Below are 7301 nucleotides of genomic sequence, written 5' to 3'. Positions count from 1 at the left end.
TATTTTTAATCTCCAAGGGATTCTCCATAATTTACAAAAAAAAAAAAAAAAGAAAATAAAAAGGATCTAAAATGAACAAGTTATGACTTTTTCAACCCCTTCAGTCTTTCAGTGACCACCCTGTACATGTTTTTTAAACTTTTTCATTATTTTATTTGGAAATATAATTAATGGATTTTTTCAGTATCATGTATTTTTAATCTCCAAGGGATTCTCTATAATTTAAAACAAAGAAAAAAAAAAAAGAAAATAAAAAGGATCTAAAATGAACAAGTCATGACCTTCAATTCTTCAGTGGCCATCATATATAATACATCGAGTTTGAAACTTTGTATATCCTCGAGTGTTAAGTTAACGCAAAGTCAGGCAAGTTGAAATCCGGTGGCGGTGAAAGTGGCAACTCCTTTTGTTCGACGTTCTGCATCTCGCGTTCTCTCTTACCGAGAAAGAAATCGCCTCGATGAAACGTTTCCCCTCGAGAGAGAGAGAGAGAGAGAGAGATCGCGAGATCGATCGGAACGAGGGCAGAAGAAAAAAGGGAGCGAAACGAGACGAGAAGAGAGAACGGCGAAATTAATGGATACCGGCTGGAAGTCGGAGAAGTCGAAATCGTTTAAAGAAGTCGACGACAATGAGAAAGGAGGGGCCGATCGCTCTCTGGCTGGTTCGGATTGTATCGGGCGACGGCGATTGATTTATTGGCGGGCCGATTGTGTGCGTCGAGCCGGAGGACATCTTCGTTAATCGAGCAAGCCGACAGTCTGGTCTAATTCCGTGAGTGGAATTGTCCTCGAGCGTGACACGGCTTTCCGTTCGAGATGTTCGACGTAACGAGGAAATCGACAAACATTTCGCGCCAACGTTTCCCGATTACGCTGCCAGGCCGAAGGCGAAAGAATTTTTGTGATCGATGTTCGAATTAAATCGGTGGCGAGCTACAGATGCATACGTATGTATGCATGTACGTCGAAAAACGTGCAGAGAAGAGGAACTAACCTAATAACGTGATACCAGAGTGGTGTTTTCTGAAGGAAGAAACGTTCGAGCGGGATAGAAACAATAGAACAAGAGGACGATGAATATTCAAATATAACGATTAGATAATAGATTGTGTATAAATTGAATAAACAATAAAAACTGAAGAGGACGAAGGATATTCAAGTATAATGATTAGATAATAGATTGAGTATAAATTGAAAATATTAATGAATTGAACATTCAAACGCAAGAATGTTCAAATAAGTTAAAATATAAGTATTGTAGAACGATTTGTAAAACGGTACATTATATATATATATATATATATATATATATATATATATATATATATATATATATATATATAGAGTGGCCTAAAAATTACTGCCTACTAAAAGAAACTCGTAATTTTAAATTTAATTTAAAATTAACAAAACTAGGCAATTTTTAATTTAATTTAAAATTAATAAAACTAGATAATTTTAAATTACCTTAAGGAATTCTTCGATTTATTTCTCCTGGTAGAATTACCCTACAGCTGATTATATGTATAGTACCATCCAATTACGAACCGCCTCGTATAAATTGCTACTAAGTATACTGAACAGAGTACATTTATTCCCATTTTACTGGGATCAAGCGCAGATGAAACAAGATTTGTGGCAAGGAATTTGTAATTTGTAACTTAATGTACAAATAAAATAAATCATCCGACACTCTAACTTTTATAATAAATTGCTCTAGATTTAGCTCCAAGTTGCCAATAACCCACAAGTGATTGATGACAAATAACAATAAATAAATCAAAATGAAAACAATAAATAAATGAAAGGAAAGAAATCAATCGCGAATCAAGCTGCGTTGAAAGATGTGCACGGTAATAAAAGGAAATGAGAACAGCAGCGACAACAGCCAGAGGGGAAATTAACCTGTGAACCTTTTCTCAACGCGCGCTTAATTCGTCTGTATGTTCAAACAGATTTACCTGTGTTGTTGCCAGCCTGTCGTTGTTCCCGGGATCCCCCGATGTTCGTGTAATCGCGCGGCGTTGGCACGATACCTGCAAAATTAAACCGAGATTTTAATGAAATTTAAACGCGACGCGTCGCCCGCATTCGAGATTTCGATTAAAATTGTTTAACTTTCATCCGCGACGTTTTCCCCAAAGTTTGCGTACGAAGAGGGAGCAAGAAGAAAAGAAAATGAAAAAGAAACCATGAACGTGCACTTTCGCTCGAAAAGTCTGGTTCTGATGTTCAGTATGATGAATCGCTCGTTAATTGATCATTTTTTTTTTTTTTCAAAATTCCTTTTGAAATTTACATTTAGAGGAATCTGTAAATTACAGGATGAACGTGATATTCGTACAGTATCTGGATTTAAAAGTGTGACATGTAATATAATGTAACAGAGAAATTGATGATATAATAAATTTTCATTTTACACAGTGAAGCCTCCACTTTCGATATTCGTCGTTCATTTTATTCTAAAATGTTTTTACGCCACGTCTAAGTGAAGATACTCGTCTTCTCGAGGGCGCTACGAATATTTCCACAGCGTGCAGAAATCATACTGAACCCAGCATACGTTTGAAGATCGAAACGCCTTCCTTCAAAATTTGCTGTACGATTTTTTCTTCTTTTCCCATTTCAATTTATCGAAACTTCAACGTCGGGTGTTACGATTTCCTGGATTCTCGTCATTCGTGGCCAACATTCGGCGGGAAACGATCATACGTCAAGCTTCCGGGAATCGCAGTCATCGATCTTCGAGTCCGTCGTAGTGGATTCAATCGCGAAAAGAATTTTTCAGCGTCTCGCTGTGCCCCGACAATTTATAGAATTCATAGAAATGACGAGTGTCTTCGCTTACCCACCGCTCGAGTGATACGAAGACATTTTAGGACAAAAGACGCGATACATTTTAAAAGCAGAGGCTTCGAGCTTTAACATCGAGTCGTATACTTGATTGAGAGGAACTACGGAATTTCGATTCGAGAGGAAAAGCAAATCGCTGCCCTCGGGTCGATGTGAATGTGAATCTTCGATTTCAATTCTTCGAGCTGAATGTTAACGATCGCGAATAACTGAATGTTAAACTGAATTGATTAATAATACAAATTGTATGCAACGGTGCAAATAACTGGATATTAAACAGAATATTAATGAACGTAAATTGCATACAATGCTTCCGATCTGACACGACGTAACGATAACTAACTTTAGTTTATCGAAGACTGAGGATAAAATCGTAAGACGAGCCGGAGTTTATTGTTGAACGATGTCTTTTTCATAAATTCAGAAAAATGCGTCAGTATGTTTTATCATTCAAATTCACATAAGAGAAGGAAGATCATCATTGCCATATCGACGTATGAGTCTTTGAGAACATCGTCACGTTCGATGTCACTGCGTTTCCCGAAAGTTTCCCACGTGAATTACGTGAATCGTTCAGGACAATGAAAAAGAAGAAAGAAAAACTGAAAAATGGAAAAGAAAAGAGAGGAATTTCTCTGTGCTGAAGGATTTACACTCTCTGTGCGTCGCGCTTTTTATCGCCCTCGGCGAAGTTAATTTTAAACTCGTACGCACGAAGCTCGACGACGCCGGTTTGTTATCTAAACACATTCAATTCTGTTCGTTTCCCACTGGACGGCCTTTGAATCGGCTCTCTGTTCGTTTCCCCTCGAATTAACCTCGCTAATCGACGAATTTGCACCGTGATTGCTCCGAACAATTAGCATCGAACGTTGATTTGAAAACGATTGATTTTAGCGTAGTCGCTGGAACTGGGTCCTTTGACGATTACGATATTCCATTCAAAACAATAAAAGAGACTCTTAAATCACGCTTGAATTACTTGAGAAGAGTAAAGTCGTTTTTCAAAGCTTTTTTAACCTTGGAAAAATTTGTATTTGAGCGAGAGAAACAACAGACCAAATCGACGTATGTAGTTTGACAAGGTTTGAGAAGAAGAGAAAATTCCGTCCTGAAAATTGATAAGTACAAAATTCGAAGAAAAACATATGAAAAAGACGGGAAGAACCAAGTCGTTTTTCAAGGTTTCTTTAACCAAGAAAAAATTTGTGTGTAAGTGAAAAACATCAGGCCAAATCGAGGTTTGAGAAAAAGAGTGTAAAAATTCTGCGAAAAATGATAAGTACAAAATTCAAAACTCGAAGAGAAACATATGAAAAATACGGGAAGAACCAAGTCGTTTTTCAAGGTTTCTTTAACCCAGGAAAAATTTGTATGTAAGTGAGAAACATCAGACCAAATCGACATATGTAGTTTGACAAGGTTTGAGAAAAAGAGTGTAAAAGTTCTGCGAAAAATGATAAGTACAAAATTCAAAATTCGAAGAGAAACATATTAGAAATATGCTCTTAGCCACCTTTTTGAATACCACTGTAGTGACTTGATCTGTTCGAATGATATGCCAATATAGTGGTTCATTCAGTTCCTCACGAATAAAATAGAATCTTCATTTTTACATTATAAAAGAATTCGTCATTATTTTGGAAACTGCATTTACGCCAAATTTTAATCAAAATCGATGATTTACATTTGGTATGTTCCTTTGTAAATAGAGAATAAATTATAACGCCTTGACATACAATAATATCTGAAAAACGCCATGCGTTTCCTAAGCGATATTGAATTATTCATTTGTTCTTTCGTCATGCTTTCATTAATTTTGTTTATGACAAATGTTAAAATGAAAAATAAATATCATTTTTTTTTTTTTTTGTCATATTCGAATTTCATTTAATTCGTATGTCAGGAGGTTAATTTAGTTGTTCAGTACCAAAACGGTTAATTCTACGCGAGGAATCGCAATCGTCGAAATCTTTCTCTTCGAGGACGAGGATTTTCACAGGAAATGAGTGATTAAATCCTCCCAGAGAGAAGCAAGATTGCGTTTCCGCAAGAAACGCTGACCCACATCTTCGCGGCGACGAATCCCAGCGAGACCTGTCCTTCCCGATCGCCAACTTTTATCGCTCGAAACACCGACCGAAGTGTCGTTCTCCTCCATCGAAACACTCGTTTCCTCTGCTCAATTCCACGGGGATCTCAAAGCGCTTCACGCGACGCGTAAAACACGGACACGCGTAGGATTTTATCGCACTTTCGCTTTCCTTTTTTCGTTCTCTTTGTAGCAGGGCTTCTCTAAAGTGTGGGTAAATCTGAAGGCCGCAGTAAGTAGTTTAGCAAAACTAACAAAATTCCTGGAGGCGAAAATTAATTTAAGTTTGAACCAGTTTGAAGCACCAAAGAATTATTTTCGGATAAATTTCCTTCGTAATTTATTCATAGGTATATTAATATTAAAATGTTTTAATTCGTATTCCTAGTTTATATACCTCTATATCTAGGATTGCGAAAATTAATTCAAGTTTGAACCAGTTTGAAGCATCAAATAATTGTTTTCGGATAAATTTTCTTCATGATTTATTTATAAATACAGTAATATCGTCAGTGAATATTTTAATTCGTATTCCTAGTTTATATGCCTCTATATTCAGAGTTGCGAAAATTAATTCAAGTTTGAACCAGTTTGAAGCATCAAATAATTGTTTTCGGATAAATTTTCTTCATGATTTATTCATAAATATATTAATATTATTAGCAAATGTTTTAATTCGTATTCGTATCCAGGGTTGCGAAAATTAATTCAAGTTTGAATTAGTTTGAAGCACCAAAGAATTATTTTCAGATAATTTTCTTCACAATTTATTCACAAACATATTAATATTATCGGCAAATGTTTTAATTCATATTGCTCTTTATATACCTCTATATCCAGAGTTGCAAAAATTAAATCAAGTTTGAACCAGTTTGAAGCACCAAAGAATTGTTTTTCGGATAAATTTTCTTCATGATTTCTTCACAAATACATTAATATCGTCAGTAAATGTTTTAATTCCTAGTTTATATATTATCTGTATCTGGGGTTTCTTTGCGAAAATATTTGCTCGGGTAAAGGGCCAGTCACCAAGTGAAAAAGTTTGAGAAGCCCTGCTTTGTAGGTAGAACGTAGGTTCTCGATTTGAGCTTCGAGCTGGCGCGTTTCGGCCTCGACGCCGAGGATAATCGATCGGGGCGGAACGCGTCAAGCCTTCGCGAACAACCTTCAACAAGAAAAATTCCGCTCGAACCGGAGTGGTGGCGTGTTGCCTTTGAAAAAAAAAAAAAAAAAAGAAAAGAGCTAAGTGAAAATTATATCGCCAATAGGGGAAATCGATCAGACGCGATACGCGTCCTCGCATGGGACTTCGAATCTGGATGCTGATTTACGACGTCGCGATAAATCGCCGCGAGGCAATGCTCGAGGCCAATTGCCTCGAACGGTGACGCGCGAAACGCGTAAATTATGAAAATGAGAGGAGGAAAACAGAAAGGGAGTCGCGTGTTTTCTTCCTCCTCGCTTGAAAATCGCCGTCGTTGATTTATTTATTTATTTATTTATAATTAAGTATTTAGGGTCACTAAGTCACCTTCTCGGGTTATTAGTGACCGCGGTAGGTTTTACGATAGGACAGGTATGGCTGTAATAATTGACATAATCCTACTCGCTGAGGGACTCAAGGAGAGAGGAGAAAAGCCTTCGAAAGGCCAGCAAGTTTCGACAACTGCGCCATTTGCAAATTTCTTTCTCAAACGACACGGAGTGATCTCCGACGCGAAGAATTTTGTTTGCCATACTGTATGAAAGAATTTCGAGTGCAGCGTGTAGGAAGGTTAGGTTAGGTTGTGGATCAAACCCAAGAACAAACGAGGGAACCCGCCGGAGGGTAGAAGGCGTACCTTTCACGCGTTATCAAGGCCATTTATTTCTTGCCGCGTTAGTTATATTATTATATTTGTTGCAATAATAGTCTTACAGCTCTCGATATATTCCAGCGAGATTTTTACCGAGGGAATCTTTATGGAGGAAGCGTTTTGTAGAAATTCTACGAAATTAAACGACGCTGAGTTTATCATTCGCGTCAAACCTTCGCGTCAGGATCTAAGGAAAAACAATCTTGAAAGGATCTCAGTGGCAGAAAAAAAATGCGTCTTTAAACACGACGAAAATTTTTTTTAAGTTTATATTTTTATAATTTCTTCCCGTTTTATGTCTGATTCTCTTCGTTTAGTCGAAGAAAATCAAGAGAAATGGATTTTACCATTTCTTCCCTTTCTTCAAGTCATAAATGATCTCGATAATAGAAAAAAAATGCATGAAACAACGAAAAATATTTTTCAGTTTATATTTTTATAATTTCTCCCCGTTTTATGTCTGATTCTCTTCGTTTAGTCGAAGAAAATCGAGAGAAA

General features: G+C 36.8%; 1 protein-coding gene across 3 annotated transcripts in view; it reads left to right on the top strand.

Annotated features, from left to right (window-relative positions):
* LOC122529726 (sodium/calcium exchanger 1-like) overlaps positions 1–7301 on the top strand; it is a 122132-nt gene that overhangs the window by 54643 nt on the left and 60188 nt on the right. The gene's annotated exons all lie outside the window — the stretch shown is intronic.

Source organism: Frieseomelitta varia, unplaced genomic scaffold (assembly GCF_011392965.1).
Source record: "Frieseomelitta varia isolate USP_RPSP 00005682 unplaced genomic scaffold, Fvar_1.2 scaffold_305, whole genome shotgun sequence".
NCBI lineage: Eukaryota > Metazoa > Arthropoda > Insecta > Hymenoptera > Apidae > Frieseomelitta > Frieseomelitta varia.
Note: the sequence above shows the minus strand (reverse complement) of the source record. Positions and strands in the feature narration are given on the sequence as shown.